Below are 23,292 nucleotides of genomic sequence, written 5' to 3' on the forward strand. Positions count from 1 at the left end.
TATGTAAATAAAAACCACAGAATAAAGTTGCATATTTTCTGAGGACACAATTATGTACCTGAAACGCAGTTTTTAAGACTGGAAAGAACTCATCAAATTCACAACTGTTTCTCCTGGTGGCAGGAAGGGATTGGGATGGCAAGGTGGTGGAGGTCAGGGGAGATGAGTGGAGGTGGTGGAGGTCAGCTTTATTCATTATGACTAAAATTTTTTGTTAAGGGATACTGTATTCTTATATTATTTCTGTATTTTTTAAAAGTATAAACATAAAATACAAGGCAGAGGAGTAAAAATGCCAAAATGTTATACAGAAGTAATTTCTTGGGCAAGAGAGTACAGATAATGGCATCTTTATCTTTGTAGTTTTTTGTATTAATTTAACTTAAAACCTTAACCGTTTGCTATTCACAGAGGTTATGAAAATCAATTAAGATCTTACACATAAAATGTCCTGTGGACTGAACCGCGCCTTATAATGAGAGTCCCCAGTAAATATTTGCTGATTTGAAAAAGTAAGTGGAGATACAGACATGGCAATAGCTGCTTTGGAGAAGTCTTACAGGGAAGACTTACAGAAGACAGTTGTGGGGAGGAGGCGGTGGGTGTGGTGAGCATGGGGATGGAGGTGCCTCCTGGGTGGGGTGGTAATGGGCTTGACTGCTGTCAAGAACCCAGACTTTACAGCTGGGTGCAGTGGCTCACGCCTGTAATCCCAGCACTTTGGGAGGCCAAGGCGGGTGGATCACTTGAGGTCAGGAGTTCCAGACCAGTCTAGCCAACATGGTGAAACCCCGTCTCTACTAAAAATACAAAAAACATTAGCCGGGCATGGTGGCTCATGCCTGTAATACCAGCTACTCGGGAGCCTGAGGCAGGAGAATTGCTTGAACCTGGGAGGCAGAGGTTGCAGTGAGTTGAGATCGTGCCACTGCACTTCAGCCTCCAGCCTGGGCAACACAGCAAGACTCTGTCTCAAAAAAAAAAAAATCCAGGCTTTTTGAGTAGGATCCACTTGGGTTCAAATTCTTATTTTGCCTCCAAGTAGCTATATAAATTTCTGAAACATCACTTAAACTGCTAGAGCCTCAGTTTTCTCATCTGTGTAATGGGGATAATATTGCTTACCTTGCAGAGGTGCTAGTAATCACTGACCCAGCCCCCACTCCATTAAGAGTTTAGAATTTCATCCCCTGCTTTTCTGGGGTTTAAGGGGGTATAGAAAGGTTAGGGGACATGGAAGGGCTGTGTGGAAAACCACATGGTGGGTTGCACCAAGCATCACCCCTGCTGGTGGTCATCTAGCTAGGGGGAATCTGGCAGAATGGGCAGTGAGCGGACCTGGGTATAGGTGGTAGCAATAACTGTTAGAATGAAGGGGAGGCCCTCCCAGGCAACAACTCTGCTTTCATCAGGGGCTGGGCTTCACATAATCCTTCTTTAGTGGTCTTTGCCAGGTCTACCCTCTGATCTCTTTTCAGGCTGGGCCCCTCCTCTTAGGAAATTGCCTTCTCAGGAAATCCCTTATCCCTCCTCATTTATTTCATAATAATACTTGAGAGCTCATTAACCCCAGGGAATGAATCAGCCTAAAACTCATTCCCCTTTCTGGAAAGGTTTAAGCCTACAACCCCTCCAGGGCAGTAAAGGGAGGCAAAGAGAAGGCCGTCTGAACTCTCACTCCTGAAGCAAAAGGAACCAGGATAGTACAACACCTGGTGCATTGTAAGTGCCCATTAGATTACAGCAAAAGTGCCCTCCTACAAATCTTGGATAAGCAATATACGAATAGGTATCTAACAAACTGGAACATTGCTGATTTAAACAAATTTAAACAGATTTATTGCAGCAATTGTCTGAACCTCTCAATTCTGTGCACCTTGTGAATTTCCAAGGAGAAATGTAACAGGAGAACTGTCCACAGTTCCCTAAAACTTCCTGACTATGGGGCTCTTGTTCAAAGAACACCTGTAAGTCTCCCATAGAACTAGAGTCTCAGGAACGCTGTCATGGAAATTGGATTTCTAGGTAAATAGGTTATATGATTCAATTCCAACAATTTTTTTCACCATTCTTTATTATCTCAAGCCTTGGGCTAAGTGTGGGAGCGTGCCCCAATTCCAAAGTACTCAATTTCATCCTTAATCACGGGGATAGGAAGAACAGGGGTCTCATGTTTTAGCCACCTAGAGAACTTTTTCAACTCACATCTCCTCCACCTCCATGTCCACCTCCCCCTCCTCACTTGTCTAAGAGCCCAGAGACCTGGGTTCTCCTGCACTCTCCCCCGAATCCCTAACATAGGGTCTGTTACAAAGTTAGTGCTCAGTATATGCTGGTTTAACGATTAACACAATTCTTCACCTGGTACTCTCACTTTTAAATATTTAAAAGTATTTTCTTAGTTCAAGGGTGGGGTAAATTAAAGCTCCTCAGGTTTGACAAACGGGTGATTGTGTTTTGCCAGTAAGGGTATATACTTATTAACTTTCATTTAATAAACAATTTTAGACATAGATAAAAGCAGAGAAAATTGTTTAATGAACCCAGTGAGGGGGTTTTGCTCTGAAGGTTAGGCTAGCTTCTAACTTCCTGAGTGGGGCTTACCAGCCAGAGGTTTTGGGCTGTGTTTTTTAATTCAATGAAAATTTTTATTTTGAGATCATTGTAGAGTCACACGCGTTTGTAAGAAATGATACAGAGAGATTTCACATGCCCTTTATCCACTTCCCCCAACCGTCACATCTTGCAAAACCACAGATACAAGATCACAATTAGGCCAGCTACATTGAAACAATCTACCAATCTTACTCCAGTTTCCAGTTTCGCTTGTACTCTCTGTGTTCCTGTGTGTGCACGCGTGCTTAGGTCCACAGCACTTTACCACCGTGCACGCGTGTTTAGGTCCACAGCACGTTATCACCATGCACGTGTGTTTAGGTCCACAGCATGTTATCACCGTGCACACGTGTTTGGGTCCACAGCACATTATCACCGTGCACGCGTGTTTAGGTCCACAGCATGTGAGGTGGCGTGTGTTTAGGTCCACAGCACGTTACCACTGTGCACACATGTTTAGGTCCACAGCACTTTACCACCGTGCACATGTGTTTGGGTCCACAGTACGTTATCACTGTGCACATGTGTTTAGGTCCACAGCACTTTACCACCGTGCACGCGTGTTTGGGTCCACAGTACATTATCACCGTGCACGTGTGTTTGGGTCCACAGCACGTTACCACCATGCACGCATGTTTAGGTCCACAGTACTTTACCACCGTGCACGCGTGTTTGGGTCCACAGCACATGAGGTGGCGTGTGTTTAGGTCCACAGCACGTTATCACCGTGCACACGTGTTTAGATCCACAGCACTTTATCACCGTGCACGCGTGTTTGGGTCCACAGCACATTATCACCGTGCACGCGTGTTTGGGTCCACAGCACATTATCACCATGCACGCGTGTTTGGGGCCACAGCACTCTGTCACATGTGTAGGTTCTTGTATCCACCACCACAGTTAAGATACAGGACAGTTCTACCATCACCAGGATGCCCCTTCCCTCTCCTCCAACCCCAATCAGGGGTTTTTGAGTGAGTATCTCTTATTAGTCACTAAGATACTATTATAAAGGTGTCAGCTCTTTTCAATTTATTCTATAATTTTAGTACAACACAATGAAGACTAAGAAGAGGGTGGGAAAAATGAGGCAAGACCATTGAGGCACCTGGAGCAGAGAACGAGACTTCCCAGAAAGAACAGAGAAGTTGAAAGAGGATTTCCAGTTTTGCTGTGCAATGAGAGATGTGCCTCCACAATTCCCCCACAAAATCTAGACTCAGCCATCAATCCATTTGGAGTTGGATTTCATTGTAAGCGGGGGGTGGGTGCTGAAGTGCCAGGTCTGGAGGGAATTCTGGAGCAGGTTCAAGTTAAATCTCACTTGATCCTCACCACTATCTAGAAAGAGATGAGCAAGAAATAAAATCCCCATCATTGAGAGGACAGAAAAGATTGAACAGAAGTGATTTGCCTGAGGTCACACAGCTTGTAAGTAACAGGCTCTGGAAACATCCAGGTGTGGAGACATCTCACTCTCTGGACTCCAAATCAAACCTGGTTAAGTCCATCAAGCTGCAAACTGGAACCAACTCGAAATGGTCCAGTGGCAGCTCCTGCTTCCTTCACTCCTACTCCTTTGCAGCAGTCCTTTGCAGTAAATGGCACCATCATTGAATTATCCTGGACTCCGCTGTCTCTCACCCCCGTGCCTTGTACATCAGCGTGTCCTATGCCCTAGCCCCAAAGCACATCTCAAATCCTCTCATCACCTTCACCACAACTACCCAAGTCAAGCCTTCATGCCCTTCTGATGGTTTCTTTTGCAAAAGCCTCCTAAACAGTTTCTCTGCTCCAACTGTCATTCTGCCTGAGTGATCCAAATCAGAGCTCCACCAACTACACCCTGCAGGCCAAATCCAGGCTGCCAGCTGGCTTTGTATGGTCCATGAGCTAAAAATTATTTTGATGTCATTAAATGGTTGAAAAAATCAGAATAATAATATTTCGTGCCACAGAAAGCATGAAATTCCAATTTTATTTTCTGTAAGTAAAGTTTTATTGGAATACAGTCACACTTATTTTCTATTTTATTTTCTGAGGTGGGATCTCCCTCTGTCACCCAGGCTGGAGTGCAGTGGCACAATCACAGCTCACTGCAGCCTCAACCTCCTAGGCTCAAGCAGTCCTCCTACCTCAGCCTCCCAAGTAGCTAGGACTATGGGGGTGCACAACCACACCCCAGCTTTTTTTTTTTTTTTTGGCAGAAATGGGGTCTTCCTACTTTGCCTAGGCTGGTCTTGAACTCCTGGGCTCAAGCCATCCTCCAGCCTTGGCCTCCCAAAGTGCTGGGATTACAGGCTTATGTGAGCTACCGTGCCTGGCCAGCCACGCTTACTTATGTGTATAGCGTCTGCGTCTGCTTCCACAGAGTGGAACAGTTGCAACAGAGATGCTGTGGCCTACAAAACCTAAAGTGTTTACTGTCAGGGCCTTTATAGAAAATGTCTGCTGACAGCACACCCCTCTCAATCTCCTCCAGGGGACTCCTGTTCCTGTTACAGGGAAACCCGAAGTCCTTACTTTGGCCTCAAGGCCTGTGCCCCTCTGACTCATCTCCCACCTCTCCCCTGCATCACTGCACTACACTCATGCTTTGGGTCACCTTCTCTCCCTACTGATTTTATATAGAAGGCCATTTCCCTCTCAGGCCTCTGAGCCGCTGCCTCTCTGGCTGGAGTGCTTGTGGGAAATTATGTCAATCCACGATACAGAAGTCTCCCTTCTAGGGAAATAGACACACAACTCCCAGGCTGAGAAAGGCATCATTCTCTCCAGGTTTTGGTTTAAGTGGATCATCCTCACCTATTCGGAAGGGCCTTCCCTGTCCACTCCTCCCCTCAGCCATTCTGTCTCAGTCCCTGTTTATTTCCTTCATTGCACTTTTGTCCTCGTGCTTATTGCCTGACACCCCCACCAGGACATAAGCTCCATCTGGGCAGAACATTTATTAAATGCTCAATGAATGTTTGCTGAGGAATGAATGAATGGGGCCTTTCTTAGCCTAGGAGTCGTGTATCTGTTTCCCTAGAAGGGAGACTTCTGTATCTTAGATTGACATCATTTCCATCAATTCTGCCTAGATATGGTGGTTCACATCTGCAATCCCAATACTTTGGGAGGCCGAGGTGGACAGATTGCTTGAGTCCAGGAGTTCGAGACCAGCTTGGGCAACATGGTGAAACCTTGTCTCTACAAAACGTACAAAGAATAGCTGGGCATGGTAGCGTGCACCTGTGGTCCCAGCTACTTGGGAGGCTGAGGTGAGAGGATCACTTGTGCCCAGGAGTCAAGGCTCTCTGCAGTGAGCTGTGATCATGCCACTGCACTCCAGCCTAGGCAACAGAGCTGGACTCTGTCCCAAAAAAAAAGAAAAAAAAAATTCCCATCAATTCCTCCTCAGTGTTTCACTCTCCTCTTGCATCCACTGCTGTTATTAACTACCAGGAGTTCCTTTTCCAAAGGTGTTGTCAGCCTTAAGGTCATTATGCAAGAAACCAAGGAGACAGCTGTGACTTAACCAGTGTAAGGAAGAAAGGCTTCCCCTTCTCAGCAGGTGAGGGGGCCCCCTTGTTCTAGTATAAAAAGCCCCAATCTATATATTAAAAAAAAGACTAGTCATGTCAACATCCAAGTTTAGTGATTGGCACAAATATAGAAAGTTTCAACTCACCTATTTTTCTAAGTAACAGGAAACAGCCTCAGCTAATAAACACAACAGATAGCAACGTACACACGGTAAGACTGGGGTGTGACCATGTGAAAGGCTCAGTCAACAGGCCAGATTGGCTGGATTATGCTGCAGAACAAAACAATAGCCAAATCTCAGTGTCTGAAAACAACCCAGGTTTGTTTCATGCTGTCATTACACCTCCATCAGGGGCTGACAGAGGCATCAGATACGGCGGTCGCTCAGGGATTCAGGATGGTGGAGCAGCTGCATCTTGAATGTTGCTGGTTGCCGTGCTGGAAAGAGACCTCTGGGTGGTCTCACATCAGCAGCTGGAGGAGTGCAGGGGGCATTCCCGCTCCCCAGCCGAACCAGTGATGTGGGCTCAGCCCCAATCACAAGGGACAGGCCATGCAATCCCGTCTTGTGCCTGGAAGGCAGGGAGCAGAGGGCTGGGAGTATTAGAATGGCAGTAATGACAACCACATAGGAGGAAGAAAATGCGTTCCCTTTAGAGGCAAAACAAGACTAGGGTAGGAGAGGAGAGGGCGAGAAAGATGGGAGCTGGGAAAGTAAGATCTTGTAGGCGCTTCCACACCCACCCACCACAAGTCCTGTGTCACTGTGGCTAACAATCTGGTCATGTGCTCTTGTTCAGTTGAGCTGTAAATTCCTGTGTGTCATCTACTGTCATGGTGTTTGAAAAGCTGATTATGCACTATTCATAGCTCTTCAACTACTCTTTGCTCTTAAACATGTATAGCTCCCTTCTAAATAGGTAAATTACCGCAGTCCTCTTCAGGTAAAATTATACTCCAAGCTCTTACTTCAGTGAGCAGAGGCATATAATTGCTGGGGACATACCAAGCCGAGGCATGAACTCTGTAACAAACACAGTTGCACAGAGCATTTCACACATAGGTAGCTTTCAGGACTGTGAATGAGTCAAAGATGACTCCAATGTTCTTCAGGGCTAACCCTAAGACCTCTTTTCAATTCATGTCCAGTTGGGTCAGTATCTTTGTCTGCATCAGTGCTGTCTAACAGAAACTTCTGCAATAGTTGCAATGTTCTCTGTCTGCACCACCTAATGTGGTAGCCCCTAGCCACATGGGACTACTAAACACTTGAAATGTGGCTAATACCACTGAGGCACTGCATTTTTCATTTTATTTATTTATTTTTATTTATTTATTTATTTTTCGAGATGGAGTCTCGCTCTGTTGCCCAGGCTGGAGTGCAGTGGCGCGATCGTGGCTCACTGTAACCTCCGCCTCCCGGGGTCACGCCATTCTCCTGCCTCAGCCTCCCGAGTAGCTGGGACTACAGGCACCCGTCATGATGCTCAGCTAATTTTTTGTATTGTTAGTAGAGACGGGGTTTCACCGTGTTAGCCAGGATGGTCTCTATCTCCTGACCTCGTGATCTGCCCGCCTTGGCCTCCCAAAGTGCTGGGATTACAGGCGTGAGCCACCGCGCTTGGCCATTTTATTTAATTTTAAATAATTAAAATTTAAATAGCCACATGTGGCCGGATGTGGTGATTTATGCCTGTAATCCCAGTACTTTGGGAGGCTGAGGGGATAGGATTGTTTGTGCTTAGGAGTTTGAGACCAGCCTGGGCAACATAGTGAGACCTCGTCTCTACTAAAAATCAAGACAATCAGCCAGGTGTAGTGGTGCATGCCTGTAGTCCCAGTTACTTGGCAGGCTGAGAGGGGAGGATCTCTTGAGCCCAGGAGGTCAAGGCTGCAGCGAGCCATAGTCACACCACTGCACTCCAACCTGGGCAACAGAGTGAGATCCTGTTTCAAAAAAATAGTAATAATAAGATAAGATAAATAGCCACATGCGGCTAGTGGCTACCATATAGGACACTGCAGCTTTGGAGTAAGAAGGAACATCATAGCTTTGTATTCAGCCCTATTTTTGCTATGGCAAGAAAAAGATAGCTGTGTGCCAGGAAGACCAATGTAAACGCCGGCTCTGGTGTGTTTAGTTCCAACATTTTCTTGTGACTTACACTGCCCTGCTCACAGTCTCCCATCCAGGGAAGGTGTCTAGACTATTCCCTGCAGAAAAATGGCCTCTAACTGGATAGAGAGGTGGACTGCTGACCAAAAGGCATTCTTCTATCCACCAGCTGGACAGAGCGAAAGAAGGTGGCCTGTGATGGTGTCTCTGAAGGCAGCAGTGAGGATTGGCTGAGCCTATCAGGTTGCATTCTTTAGAATTTTTAAAGGTTTAGTCAACCAGCAGTGAGAAGACAGAACAGAAACAAGGACATTATGGCTGAGAGACGTGGGTCCCTGACGGCTGTCGTGTCTTAATCCCAGCTCCCAACCACATGTAACCCTAAACAAACATGCAAATAAAATACCATTTCCCTTAAGGTGGATGAAGTGACTGCTTGCTCTTTGTTTCAAAAGAAATTAAAGAACTAAGATTCCTCCAACTCAGGGTATCTCAGCCTGGGCACTATTGACATTTGGGGCCAGATAATTTTGTGTCATGGGGACAGTCCTATTAATTGCAGGATGCCCAGACATACCTGGCCTCTACCCACCAGGTCCCAGTAGCATCCCATACCCACCCACCACCAGTTCTGATAACCAAAAAATGCCTCCAGACGGTGTCCAATGTCCTGGGGTGGGAGTGGATGGGAGCAAAAATCTTCCACCCTTGAGAATCAGTTCTCTAACTGTATCCCAAATCCACCTCCTCGGGCTGTCTTAGGAGGAAAAGATAAGAGCAGCAGTTTATTCCTAGCAGAATCACAGCTCTCCCTCCTTCTCTTCTCCAGGCTAAATAAAGATAGCTTTTTTAGTCTTTTTCCTAGACTCTGTTTCACAGATATTGATGGAGACATCTAAAGATGAGACTTGGAACCATTTGGTTGGGAGGGACTCTTCTCTTACTGTATCTATTTATAGAGCTGGGGGTGGGGTGGGCAGAAACATCTGTGCTGCCCTGTGACAGTGGAAGCTCCCTGGTCAAGGAAGTGGCCGTGCTAGAAAGCAGCATCTCCAAGCTCAGCACTGGGCTGAACAGCAAACGGCTGATTTATAAGAAGCGGGGGCCGGGCGCTGTGGCTCAAGCCTGTAATCCCAGCACTTTGGGAGGCCGAGACGGGCGGATCACGAGGTCGGGAGATCGAGACCATCCTGGCTAACACGGTGAAACCCCGTCTCTACTAAAAAGTACAAAAAACTAGCCAGGCGAGGTGGCGGGCGCCTGTAGTCCCAGCTACTCGGGAGGCTGAGGCAGGAGAATGGCGTGAACCCGGGAGGCGGAGCTTGCAGTGAGCTGAAATCTGGCCACTGCACTCCAGCCTGGGCGACAGAGTGAGACTCCGTCTCAAAAAAAAAAAAAAAAAAAAAAACGGGGAAGTGATCCTCTGAGGCCAGCGGGAGTTGTCTCTTACCATTCCCTCGGAGTGTTCCAACTGTCTCAGGGCTCTCTCCACTTGGTATTCTCAGGGACACCTCAAACTAAATCAAAATAGAACTGCTTGTCTTCTTTCTCAGATCCATGCTTTTGCCAGTATTTTCCACCGTGGCCATCCAGTTTCTCAAATTGAAAGCCCCAGAGTCTCCTTGACTCATCCCTCCCCCTCACTGCCACGTCTAACCCAACACTGAGTGCTCCAAATTCTTCTCCTTGAGTCTGCCCCTCCCTCCATTCCCTCCACCATGATTTTTGTCCCTGGATTATTTGATCAGCCTTTGAACTATTCAAATTGTCTCATTTCTCCCCTGCTCCCATCCACTCTGCACACTGCAGCCAACGTGATCTTTAAAAAATGTATCAATCTGTTTCATGCCTGTTTAAAACCCTCCAGTTGCTACCCATTGTCTTAGGATGAGATCAGAGGTTCTCAACAGTGCAAGGCTCCCCAGGATAGGCCTGCTCTGTACCCAAGTCTCACCTCCTTTCACTCTTCCTCCTGAGGGATCGTTCCAGCCCCATGGTCTTTGTTCAGCTCCTGAAAGATGCTAGGCCCAGTGTGGACTCTGGGCCTTTGCACATCCGGGCTCTGTGCACATCTATCCTCCATCTCCTCCTCTGGAGAACTTCTAGCTATTCTTCAGGTCTCTTCAGTTTAGATCACCTCTTAAGAAGACCTTGCTAAGGAGGCCTTAGGAAGTCCAACCAGGTTCAATCCCCTTGTCATACCCTCTTGTAGCACCATGTAATTTTATTGTCTAAAGTTAGGTCCCCCCAAAACGAAGTATGGGTTAAAGACTTGGGAACAGGTTGTGTATTGGAGATACAAGCACAGAAATCAAGAGTACAGGAATGGGGAGAGATGGAGGAGGAGAAACCCATGGAAGGGAAAGGGGTGTTACTAAGGTTGCTGGGTTTACAAGGAGGCTGACGACTACTCCAGGACTCTCTCCTGTCATTTCCAGGAAGACTCACACAATGCTGGGACAGAACCTGGGGCAGAAAATGAAAACCTGTCAGTGCACAAGCTTCAAGGGCGACTTACGGCAAGGGATGAGTTTGGGCTCATGTGGGACTGTCCACCACAGCCATGGCTGAAATCAGAGGTGGGTCAATGGCCGGGCACGGTGGCTTTTGCCTGTAATCCCAGCACTTTGGGAGGCCAAGGCGAGTGGATCACTTGAGGCCAGGAGTTCAAGACCATCCTGGCCAAGATGGTGACACCCTATCTCCACTAAAAATACAAAAATTAGCTGGGCATGGTGGCGCATGCCTGTAATCCCAGCTACTCGGGAGGCTGAGGCAGGAGAATCACTTGAACATGGGAGGCGGAGGTTGCAGTGAGCCGAGATCATGCCACTGCACTCCAGCCTGGGAGACAGAGGAAGACTTTGCCTCAAAAAAAAAAAAAAAAGAAAGAAAGAAAGAAAGGAAAAAAAGGTGGGTCAAGGGAATCCAAGACAAGGAACCAAAGAAACAAAGAAACAACTCCCACAACTATCTCATTGCACTTGGAATTACTACACCTGCTTAATGCTTGTCTTCCTTTATTCATGAGCATAGAGTCTGTGTCTGTTTTCTTCATGGCTACATCCTGATGTCTGGCCTATGGCAGCAGAGAATACTCAGGCACACAGTAAGTAATCAAGTAATAGTTGCTGAATTACACTGAATTGAATTGAACTGGGGTTGGGGAAGGGGTGCCTAGGGAAAAAGAGCCCTGAGGTTATACTCAGAATTTGACAGCCCCTTCTTCCTGTTGAGATTTGTAGTCAATTCATGAATTGAATGTTGGCTTTATCATTGCCTCTTTGTTTTTGTTTTTTTCTTGTCAGTTCAGGTTTTCTTTTTGCTTTGGATATAGATTTCCTTGCCTCACCTGCACCATCCCATCCCACCTTCTTAGCAAGATCACGTTTCTAACTCCCTAAACTAACCCTCACTGAGGTTGATGATTAAGAATGCCAAGAAACATCCTTACTAGTTTGTGATAGTGGAACGTGATTGTAATGAGTCCTCCTTTAAAGCATCTCACTCCACATTTGTCCTCTCATTCTACCAGTTCCGGAATGAATGTCCCTTGTCCTAGGTTCCTTTAACCCCAGCTTTTGAGGGCTCTCTATTTACCTGCTGCCCACGTATTTGAGAGTTGACTGCACCCCAGGAGTTGTGCTACATTTTCTGTCTACAAAGACAATCAGCTCTGTGCTTGCCTTCCGGGAGCTCAGAAGGGTGATAAACACATAATCAACTGTAAAATTCTAAAAATGTGATAAATTCAGGGGTGAAGCAAGGATTGGGGCATGATGGGAGTGCCCTGGGGAGACACCTAACTGCCCTGTGGGTCAGGGAAGATTTCCCGGTAAGGCAATGTCTGAGTTGAGTTTGGGAGGTTGTGTAGGAGTTAATCACACCAAAGGGAATGGGCAAAGGGCATTCCAGGTAGCACAGTGGGGAGGCCCGCAGCTTCAGAGCATTTGGGTTGATGTGGAAGGAAGACGCTGGCAGAAGATAAGTAGGGAGAGGGAGACAGCAGCCAGCTCAGGAAGGATTTTGTGTACTGTGCTAAGGCTTCTCCATGGTGGTGACTGCCTCCTTTCTCATTAGCCACTTCCTCAGGAAATCCCTACATTTGACTTGCATCCCCACCAGGTCACTCTAAATGCTCCCTTGAAAGTTCCCATCATATTTCCAAGTCCCACCCAGGGGGAAGGGTTATACAGGTGTGCACGCCAGGATCCAGGACTCTTGGCACCATCTTAGAATTCTGCTTACCATATAGCCCATGAGTCTATGCCCTATTGCCTCATTTTTCAAACTCAAAATATTTTTTTAAAATGTTCCCAAATTGACTCCATGTTTCAAGTTCACTCGTTTAAGGAAATAAGGCCATGGCAGAGACAGCTCTCCGTCAGTATCTGAATTTCTCTTCTTTTTGAGACACAGCACCTACTCTACCATAGGGAAGGCTGTAGAATTTTTGGCTGAGTACAAGGCCACTCTTAGCTTCCCTTGCAACCAGGTGTAGCTGTCAGATTCATTTCTGGACAATGGGATGTAAGTGAATGTGATGAGTAGCTATGAGGAAACTCACTCAAGATATCCTGGCTTTTGCTTTTTGCCAGTTCTTCTTTTCTTTCTCCATGTGGATGCCAGAACCCAAGTGCCACCATCTTGTACTGTGAGAATACAGACCACACCCTAGGGATGGGAGATGAGCGACCCAGCAGGGCCCTGTGTCTCCAGGGACTTTGTGGGACAGAACTGCCTTGCCAGCTTTGAACTGCACACTTCTGACATTTTAACTGATAGGGATATAGACTTCTATTTTGTTTAATCCACTGTTGATGTGAGTTGTCTGACACTCACAGTTAAATATAATCCTAACCAACACAGGGTTATTTCCTTAGTCCCCCTAGACTTGAAAACTTAAATTTATTTCTCTTCCTTCAATCTCTCTAAGCACTTATGTCCACCAAGGCCCTAATCCTGTTGATTCTTCCTTTATGCTTCACCTCACTCTCATCCCTGCTTTTCAATGTCCATGGCCCTTTTGGTCCCACAATATTCTCTGGATTCCATCCCCCTCTGTCCAGTCAAGGCTGCCAACCCCCCAGATTCCTGAGGTATTCCATTCATCCTGAGGCATTACCTCAAATCCCTCAAATGTGGGTTGCTATCATGCTTAATAGGATGGAGTCCCAACATCTTGCCACATCATTAAACCATTCCATAATACAATCCTAACCCAACTTTTCTGTTTCTCTTCCCTCTGATACACACTTTCCCCCACATCCAAGAGAGCCCCCAACACAGCCCATTTTGTTCAATGTCTTTGCCTTTGCTTCATGCTAGAGGGTCTCCACCCTGGCCGCACATTAGAATCAGCTGCAGAGCCATTCAAGATGGTGCTCTGTGTGTTAGTATTCAACGCTGGAAGGCATTCTCTCATGTGAGCCACAAAACTACCCTGTGAGATGTAGTACTATTACTGTCACCATTCTACAGAGGAGGAAACAAGAAACTTAGGAAGTTTAGGACATGGTTCCCTGTCAGATGGCCAGTGAGTGGAAAGCCAGGATTTCAAGAGATAAGATTTCCCTCTAAACCACTACTCTGTAGTCTCTTGAACTATATTACAAGTTAAAAAATAATTATTTCTGATAGCATACCACATAATTGACAATAAATCACAAAATACGAGTGAAAATTTAAAAAATATAACTGTGTAGGTCTCACCCCAAAACAATGGCATCTGAATTTCTGAGGAGTGGGGCCCAAGTGTCTTTGTATTAGCTTTAGGGTCAGCCCAGCCTTGCCCCTAAGTGATTCGAATGTGTAGCTGGGGCTGAGAACACTTCTTTATCCAGTTGCTCCTATCTATCTGTCTTCCTCTAGTTCCCTCTCTCCACCCCACATCCTACTGGCCTTTGGGGTTCAGTCTGTGTTATCTCCTGTGTGGACCTGGCCTGCTTTCTCCAGCCTGCCAGAGTGCTCCATTCTCTGAATGCCAGTTGCAAAACTTGTCCACCCCAGCTGAGCTGACGCCTATTCTGCCCCTCGGTTGGAATTTAGCTCTTGATTTTATGCCCCTGGATCCCTGGTAGGTTTTCCATATTTAGTCATTTGCTTCTCAGCTACCTCCACCTCTGCCCCAAAAAGAGTGACAAGCATAATCATGCCTCTGTCTGAAAGCAAGACTTGAACTCAGGGTTCTGCCAAGTGGTATTTTTGGCTCAGCGCTCCTTTCCTAGGTATTGGAAACCAGAAACATGTGGGGAAACAGACTGTGACTGAGGGGCAGGGGCAGCAGCATGGTGGAGGAGTGTGGAGAGGGCCCTGCATGCCTCTCAGATGCAAGCTTGGAAAGTGGCAGGATGATGATGAAGTGATCGTGCCTCTAGGGACTGTTTGTACCCATGTGCTGGGAAATTTTGAGAGAAAAGCCTGGGCAGGGCCTGGGTTAGAATTTGTTGGTTAAGGAAGAGGAATTGAGAGAGGAACAATTTTGGCATAAGTGACATTGGGCCCATTGAGGTTGCTGAGTGACTGAATGAATGGCTCTTCAGTTGTATTGTTAGGAAGAATTTAGGGGGCTACAGCACGTTTGCTGCCAGACAAGAGAGGCTAAGAAGGGGTCGAAGGGAGGGTCTGTTGGAAAGGAGAGGATCTGTGGTCACCAGAGGCCCAGCCAGCCAGAAGCCAAATCCCGAGAGGGTATCTCACTCTGCCACCTGCTCACCTGTAGCCCCGGGATTTGAGGGCCATTGGCTCCTTGGCTGGGCCAATTTCCACTGCAGTCGAGGTCGTTGCCAGGTCTCCATGTCTGTGCTGATAACTCTGTCTGACGATCCCTTTCCTCCAGTGTATGAAGGAGGTGGTGAAAGGAATCACAGGGAGGGAGCATCACTTCTCTTGAGTTACACCATGACCTAATGGCAGTCCTGGGATCAGAAGCCAGCTCTCTTAATTCCCTGTCCAGGCTCTTTCTTCTTGACTCTGCTGACCAAGTTAATCACTTTGCCATTGCAGGGCTCAGAACAAGGCCTCTGGTTGGGGACTGGGGGGCTCTCTTCCTGGCCCATGTTCAACAGGAGGTCCCGGGTCTTCTCTGGCTGAGTCTATTCTTGCAAACTACGTGGGGGCTGATGTAGGACATAGAGCAGCCTCTGAGGAGACAGTCTTGTAGGTCCTCCCTAGGCCATTCGCCCTTCTGGCCCCATTGCCATCAGCATCATATAGTGAGATCAGCTGCCTCCAAGCCCCATGGGAGGCCTGGTGTGAAGAGATCAGCTCAGCAATGAAACCTGTGGCCCATGTGATCAACAACATCCTAATCTCAGCAGGCTGCAGGTAGAGGGAGAAGTTAAGACCTATTCCAGAGCATGATTGGATTGGACAGGACAGCCAAGATGTTCAACACATCAAAGGAGTCTTTCCACGAATGGGGCCATTCCTGCAGGTCTGCCATGGAGAAGCCATGAAAACTTCAGTTCAGGCGACAACCCTCGCCCCTCAATTCTACTCCAGCCCAGGTGACTGGGCCTGTGGGGAATGTCTGACCCAAGGGCTGTGATCTCTGGACATCCCAGGAGCCTAGAAGTGGCCTGAATCAGAGGCTCTCATTAACCTGGTGCCCGCCTGAGTCATTCTGATTCTCCCCTTCACAGTAATTTGAACTGGAGATGTGGCAAGAAAACCAGAAGGAGGCAGGGACAAATGAGTCATGAGCAACCTTCGGCGCAGCACACCAATCTGGCGTCTTGCAGCAACTGCTGCCTCAGAGCTATAAGATAGCCCAGGGAGTCAATAGAGTCCCCAATGCCAAACAGCATTCCATGTCTCCAGCCCTTCTCCCCTGGCCCCACACCTCTGCATTCCAATGACAGCCAAGTCTGAACATACCTGGACTCCTAATTCCCTCCTACCCTTGTGCCTCCTCACAATGAGCCTGGTTACCTGAAGCAGCCTGTTACCAAAGGCCCCCTCAGTGGCAGCACAGACACTACTGGGGAAGAGCATCTCAGAGGCAAAGTGGGGTGCAGCTATACCTCCCACACAGAGAACTCCTTCACTCCCACCTTGGAGGATAGGGAGTGTTACATGAGGGGACCCGGCAGGCCCCTGGGACTCACAGGCTGCCATCAATGTGCTGACAGGCCTGGGATACAAGGCTGAGACAACCTGGGGCAGCAGTGTGGCCAAGATAGGGCTGGGCCACAGAGAACCAGTCACAAGCCTGCATGTGTGTGCTGGGCAGGCAGCTGCCATATCCTTGCTGGCTGGGTCAGAGCCCCTTGGTCACTCTGAGTCTCCAGTTTATTGTTATTCACTGAATAACAGAAGTTTCTGTGGGCCCAGAGGAGACTGGGGTCTGTCTGTCTTGCAATTGTAAGGCACTAGCTTTCCTGCCAAACAGCTCATTGCGCAGATCCAGGGCCTCTCTCCTTGGAGCTGGGTGGACTCTAGCATCTCCTGCTGAAATAGCCAGGCCTCTCCTAGCCCAGGTCTTCAGGGATATCAACATCAGCACCACTCTGCATCTCAGGACAGGCCCTCGGCTGAAAGACAGTGAGCAGACCTGCAGAGCTTCCTAGGCACCTATTGTATGCCTACACTTCCTAGGCACCTACTGTGTGCCTGAGTGGCACAGCTGAGCCACATGGAGCACATGGAGGTGAGTGAGACCAACATCCAGCTCTAAGAAGTTACAACCTGGCAGGGAGATGTGCAGCTTAGAGAACTAATCATGCCACATTCAGGCTGCAATGTGATCAAAACCTTGAGAGCCATTCCCCATGATCCAGACACTAACGGTGGGTGAGCTCATAGCTCTGGGGATCAGAGAGGCCTGCACAGAGGAGTCAGCATTTGACCTGGGTTTTGGCGGCTGCATGGACTTCGACATGGAGAGGTAGATGGGGGCAGTGGTAGATGGGAAAGGGACTTTCAATCTTTGTTGACACAACATTAATGTCCGTTGTGCCCAGGATTGTGCCAGAAGCAGCTGGGGGAACAGAGATGAGTGCCATGTGATCCCTGCTATGAGAGAGGGCCAAACAGGCAGATGATGGCTGCAGCTCAGAGTGGGACAGGAGCTGCAGGTGAGGGAAGGGCAGCAGCGGTGGAGCCCAGCGAAGCAGCCTTGGTGAATGTCTTGCTGGGAAACAAGCACAGAGAGAGGGAGGTGGAGCCATAACCTGACCCTCCCCATCTCCACTTGATTGAACCTGAATCTGAAGGCACTGGAGAGCTGCTTGCTGAAGTCTGGAGCAGAGGCTGATGGTACGGAAGGAACGACCACAGATGCCATCTTTTTGGGAGCCAGCCTCTCAATGTCACTATTCCCCGAGTGTCCCTTGATCAGGTTTCCCCAAATATGTCGCCAGGGAATATGCATATGGTGGCAAGTGTTGGTTCACTCATTGCCGAGAGAACCGTGCACAAGGGCAGGGGCAGGGGCAGGAAGAGGGCATCTCATTTCTTCAGCACATTCTAGGTACTATTGCTTGTCATCTTCACAACCGCCTGTGGGGTGGGCTCCATGACCCAGTTTTGCAGTCGAGGCCCCTGCAGCTCCCGGCGAGACCAGCAGGGCGCATGCAGAGGGAGGGCCAGGCAGCTCCCAAGAGGGCCAGGCCTGTCCTCTGCAGAACTTGTTCTTTGGTGGGCTCCTACTTGAGGGGGGCAGCTGGGTTTGTTTGTCCACGAAGGTCGGTATGTGGTTGCCTGTTCATCATCTCTGTGGTCAGCAAGGAACAAAGACCAACAGCAGAATACCTGGGGTCAGGGGGCTGGGGGAACGGCGTGCTGTGCAAGACACCAGTAGGCTCTGTGCGTGCACAGAGACCTTGGGGGACCTTTTCCTAAATCTGAGGCACACCCTTACACCCTCTAATCCCCCGCCACACCCCACCCCCCACCCCCCGCCCAGAAAAAGAAGCGGCGAGACAAGCCCAGGGTGAAATGAACCAACAGGGACCTCTCTGCGCCCTTCACCCGCTTCCTCTGGGAGGAAGAGGAAGGTCAATGCCCAGCAGCGGCTTCTGGGAGGAAGGGGAAGGCTAATGCCCTCTCGAATGCTCTTCCCTGCTTCCCGCACCTACTCAGGTGTGCGAGGGAGTCCGCGGAGTCCGCTCTGCCCAGCCTGCGCGCCCTCGACCGCCCTCGGAGTTCCACGGCTCTGCGCGCCGCCTCCCCGCCTCCGCCGACAGTCCGAGGCTCTGCGCTTACTATTTCGATCTGGAGGCGCACTCTTCTCACCTTCGCAGAGAGACTGGGTCAAGGGCCCAGGCTGGGAAGAAGCGACAGCTAGTAAAGGACTTCTGCCCGCCCGGCCTGCGGAGAGCCTCAGAGAGAGGACGCTCAGAAAATTCGATCACTCCCCGGCCCAAAAGACTGTGGAGCGGGCGAGAGCAACCGGTCTCCCAATCCTCCTCCCCTGAGGAGGTGCGGGGGCGGGGCAGGCGGGCTCGGCCCACCCCAGGCGAGGAGCTTGTAGGGACGGCGGGCGGCCTGCTGGACCCCTGCAGGGCTTCGGGAGCCCGAGCGGCCGAGGGAGAAAGGGCAGGGGCGCGCCGTCCGTCCGGGAGAGCAGCTCCTCCCGCTCCGGCCCGCAGGTGTGGGTGGGGAGGGGCCGTGTCCGCCTCCTTGCTGGGTAGAGGGTGGGGGGAGGGACTTTGTCTGTCCACCTCAGCTGGGTAGGAAACCCCGACTCGGACCTGTCCTTGCGCGCCGGGGATCTAGGTACCCCCACCCCCAGGAGGTTCCCGAGAGTCCGCCCGAGGGTAGACAGACCTAGGCGTGGTGTGCACGCGCGCGTGTGTCTGTGGGTGTGCGTGCGAGCGAGGCAAGAGGGTCTTGGCGTCCCCCGCACCCTCTCTGCCGGGTTCTATATTTTGCCTTTCTTTGTTCTCAAAATAGTAGGCGAGCGCGGCCGGCGCTGCCCTGGCGAGGGGTGGGGGCCCCGCGCTCGCTCGCGCGAGCCGAGTTAGCTGCAGGGTTACAAACAGTCTCTCCCTGCTCCCCCGGCCTGAATTAATGTGTTACTATTTCGGGCGAGCCAGTGTTTCCAGGGGAAACCTAATGACGCAATGACGTCAATGCAGGTCAGCAGCAGACTCTCCGGGAGGGCGGGCGGGCTCCCGGCTTTCGGGCTCGGCGCAGTCTGCGGGCGGGAGGGCGCCGGCGAGGTGGCGAGGGCGGCGGGCGCGGGGGCGCGGGAGCCCCGGCCAAGCCCGGGGATTGGAGGGCGCCCCCTCCCAGCGCCCGAACCCAGGCAACTTCCCGCCGCCCTGGCAGGAGTTTCTCCGTAGCCCACGGACATCCGGGAGGCTTGTGGAGGGCAGGCGGGTAACCCCCACTCCCACCCCACCTTTATCCAGGGGCAGCCAGAGGAGCCAGCAGGTCGGGACTCGCTGAGGGGGCTCCACGCGGGGCCTCCCACGCACAGGTACGCGCTGGACCTCGGGGTGTCCCCAGTTTGGGAGGGAGACACGCACAGTTGCTCCCGTCCACACTCCTCTCGTGTCCTGGCTCCATGACTGGGAGTCTGGGAAAGAATGGGTGTCTGAGACCTACCCCTCCGCTGGTGTCGCCCTGCTCTTTCTGGGCGTAGGAGCGGGCTGGCTGCTTCTCTCCCGCACCTTCCTGGTCTTGGGCTAGAACTGGGGCTTCCCACCGGCTGCGCCTCCCTCAACGGCGCCATCTGAGGTCGGAAGCAAAGCTGGAGGGGCGTCCAGGCCAGAGGACTCAGGCTGGGGCGGGAGCCTCGGCAGCCTGGTGGGAGCTGGTGCCCACTGCAGGGTGCGTGTACGGGGCTGCCTGCGTGTGCTTGGTGTGTGTCACTTCTGGGAGCGTACCCTGTGTGTCCACGGGATGTGTATGCGCCCACGGAAGTCCTCTGTGCATGCGTGTCTGTGCCATAGGCGTGGGAACACCTCGTGCACCCATGGTACTTGCCCGGAGAGTAGGAGGCCGGCCAGCGAGGGAGCGGCCCTGCTCCAGGGTCTCTTCGCTGCTCATCCCTGCAGCTGGCCCAGATTGCACCCTATTCAGCCGGATCGCGGCCCACTTTCCCCACAGCCGCAGCTTCCGGCGGCTGCACACTTCTTAGTGCTCAACCTGCCTTGGTGACCCAACTCGTTGTGCCCTTCCCTCCTTGGAGAGTGAGGAGAAGAGGGGATGGAGGAATCCGTTTCCATCCCCCGCGACCCCCTCATCTAGGGCGGAAGCGCAAGCTCAGCTGGGTGCTCTCTGTCCCCTTGATCGCCGCTCTCGGTTTTCAGCACCAGGGTCCGGACAGCTCCACACGCGGCCCTGAGGGGCCTCTTTCCTTACCCCGGCCTGGAACGCCCCCGCCCTGGCCTTCATAGCTTCCAGCTAGCTCCAGAACCCTATCCTAGACCCTCCTCCCTGCCCCCAACACAAACACACAACCTGCCTTCACATCCCGTACCTCTGTCGGGTGGCCAGGAGCTCCCAGGACCAGAACCTGCCTGGGAAATCTCTGAAACTGACTAGCAGGCGTCACCACATCACAGCCAGTCTTTCTCCAAAGGGCAGTGACTGAAGAGAGACTGCTACAACCCTGCCACAGGCTCCCCTTTCCCACCTCAGTTCATTAAAATAGGTGAATAAAGCCAGATTCCTTCCCCAAAAGGCTAGCCAGACTTCAGAAGGCACTGCTGGATCTAGGATTTTCTGGATTCTACAAACGCAACTGGTGGCCCCTGGGACCCCCTTCCAGACAGTCTCACAGTCCCAACTTCCTTTCTTTTTCTAAATCCAGGCCTCCTCCTGTGGAAGGGGATGGAATGAACCCCAACCATCTCTCCATTTCCAGCAGCAGAGAGGGTTCAGATGATGTCATGGCTTTGGGGGCACTGGATGGGATGATGTTTGTGTATCTTCTCACCAGAGATGTGCCCTGGGCACCCCAAGATGCCTCTAGAGGTGACTTCTGTGGGGCCAGGGCTCCGTGCAGACTGCTTTCACTGGGATGTGGTCTCCCAGAGACCTCTGAGGTAGCCCCCACCCCAAGTGGGGTGGGGATACAGCAACTCTACCTGTGGCTCTCCCCACTCCTTTAGCTGGCAAACACCAGATATGTTGCTGGAATATGGTCCTAGACGCCTCTCCTTAGTGAGAGAGAAAGGTATCTCCTTCGTGTCATCCCAAACCCTCCAGGAAGAGCAGAAAGGGTCGATGTGATGCCTTAGCTGATTCAGGGATGGGTGAAGAAAGTCAGGGAGAAGTCCCCTCTCTCCATCCTGCCCTACCCTGCTTCTGAGAACTTTGGTGAGCTGGAGATGAGGAGCCCTTCTCCTACTAGGGAATCAGGCAACTCTTCCTATCGCCACATTCTTCTCTCTCAGGCAGCAGAGACTAGGCCAACCTTGTCGGATCTGGCCCAGGGCAGATCCATGTGTTGTCTTTGTTCCACTGAGGCAAAGGGCAGGAGAGATCTGGACTCGGAGAGAAGGGTGCCTCTTTGCAGAAGCTCTGGGACCTGGGGTGAGGCATGCACACTGTCAGCAGGAAATGGCCTTTTCTCTGAAGCAGCCATTGTTCTGCCTGCTGCTGAGCTACCAGGGTGAGGAGAGAAAAATCCCCCCAGTCTGGGGCAAGGGAAGGAGAAGCAGCCACCCCAGTCCAGTGGCACTTCCTTCTGACAGGGTAGAAGCCTAAGCCCAGCTCCTGTGACATTCTCGGAGTGTCCACGGGTCTCAACAGAAGCCTGAAAATGGCTGTTCTCTCAAATGAATTACTTTTCAGACAAAAAGAACGGCGTGTGACTCAGTTAAGGAGATGGCAGTGTGGACAAAACACACAGAGAGTAAGGGGATGAGCCTTCCGCTAAAGGTCAGTGGCCTCTCCAGGGTCTTTCAGCCCAAATTCAGTCCCCTGGGAGTGCAAAGCTGCCACCGTCTGCCTAGCCCCATGCCTGGCCACTTTCCAGGCTGCCCTGGCTCCATGACCTTCCTCTGTGCTCAGCTGGGTAACATCTGGCTGCAGCCTCAGGGGAAGGCTGGCCAAGGTCGGGCAGGTACAGGGAAGTTTGCTTGTGGATATGAGCATGGTTTCTCTGGTTTTGCGCAGCAGGGACCTTGGAAACAATAGCCAGGGAAGGTGCAGGGCCCCACCCTGCAGGAAGCCAGCACTGGGCATTGGGGAGAGAGCCCGAGCCTCTGCAGTTGTCCTTGTCTAATTGCAGACATCATGGGCCAGAGGAGCTTCTGGTCTCTTAAGTGCCCTGGCTCAGGTGCTCAGCAGGGAGCTGGACTGATGCAGCACCATGCCCAACACAGAGGGCCAAATTCTCCCTTCAGCCCCATGCTGTTTGCTTAAGCAAGTCCTTATGATGAGCCTCAGTTTCTCCATCTGCATAATGGGGATTAGCTGAAGCAGAGAAGGTACCCACAGGCTTGTCCTGAGTGTGTCTGAACAACATTTTATTAGCATCTGAAGTCAGAGCTTGTCAGGAGAGCTGGCTCCTTTGTTCACTAAAATGTCTGGGTTCCTGAGAGGCTCAGGGTGCCTTCGGGTATGGGAAAGGCTGATTCAGGTTCAGTGGTAACTTTATCACCTCCTGGCCAAGTTCTCTTCCTGCCAGGGTTTCGGCCTCTCCCTGTAGATGGAAGCCCACGTCCCACTGTTCAGAAACTGGGGACCCACTGTGCCCAGGGGAAGCATGTATGGAGAACAGCTCCAGGCTGGCCAAAACCACCCCACCCTGACCCCCAATCAGGACTCCAGCTGGCAGCTCCTATGCCCCGAAACAAAGACAGGAAGATCTATGGCAAAATGGAAAGAGTTCTAAAGTTTACTCTTGGGGACATGAAGCTCAGGGTCTTCCCTCCTACAAGAAATCATGTGGAGGCCTCCTGATCACCTCACTGTCTGGCAGCTGGACCCCTGGGCACAGTGGGGGCTGAGCCAAGGTCTGAGAGAGCTGGCATAGGTAACTAACTGTGTGCTTGTCCCCAAGTGGAGCTTGCCAGGATACCTAGATCTCATGCCCAAGGCTACTGTTTGGATTGTGCAGCCGTCACAGGAAT

At 50.7% G+C, this 23,292-nt stretch overlaps 1 long non-coding RNA gene across 2 annotated transcripts; it reads right to left on the minus strand.

The window, feature by feature from the left end:
- Positions 1 to 2,517: 2,517 nt before the first annotated feature.
- Positions 2,518 to 18,662, minus strand: LOC141409924 (uncharacterized). Of its 2 annotated transcripts, none has more exons than XR_012432825.1 (2): positions 14,976 to 18,662; positions 2,518 to 3,957 (listed from the first exon to the last, which is right to left on the minus strand). It is a non-coding gene; the product is annotated as an uncharacterized lncRNA (long non-coding RNA). The 2 variants fall into 2 exon arrangements; XR_012432826.1 differs by lacking the exon at positions 14,976 to 18,662 and adding an exon at positions 6,290 to 6,421 and having other exon boundaries at positions 2,627 to 3,957.
- Positions 18,663 to 23,292: the final 4,630 nt, after the last annotated feature.

This window comes from Macaca fascicularis, chromosome 3, assembly GCF_037993035.2.
Source record: "Macaca fascicularis isolate 582-1 chromosome 3, T2T-MFA8v1.1".
Taxonomy (NCBI): domain Eukaryota; kingdom Metazoa; phylum Chordata; class Mammalia; order Primates; family Cercopithecidae; genus Macaca; species Macaca fascicularis.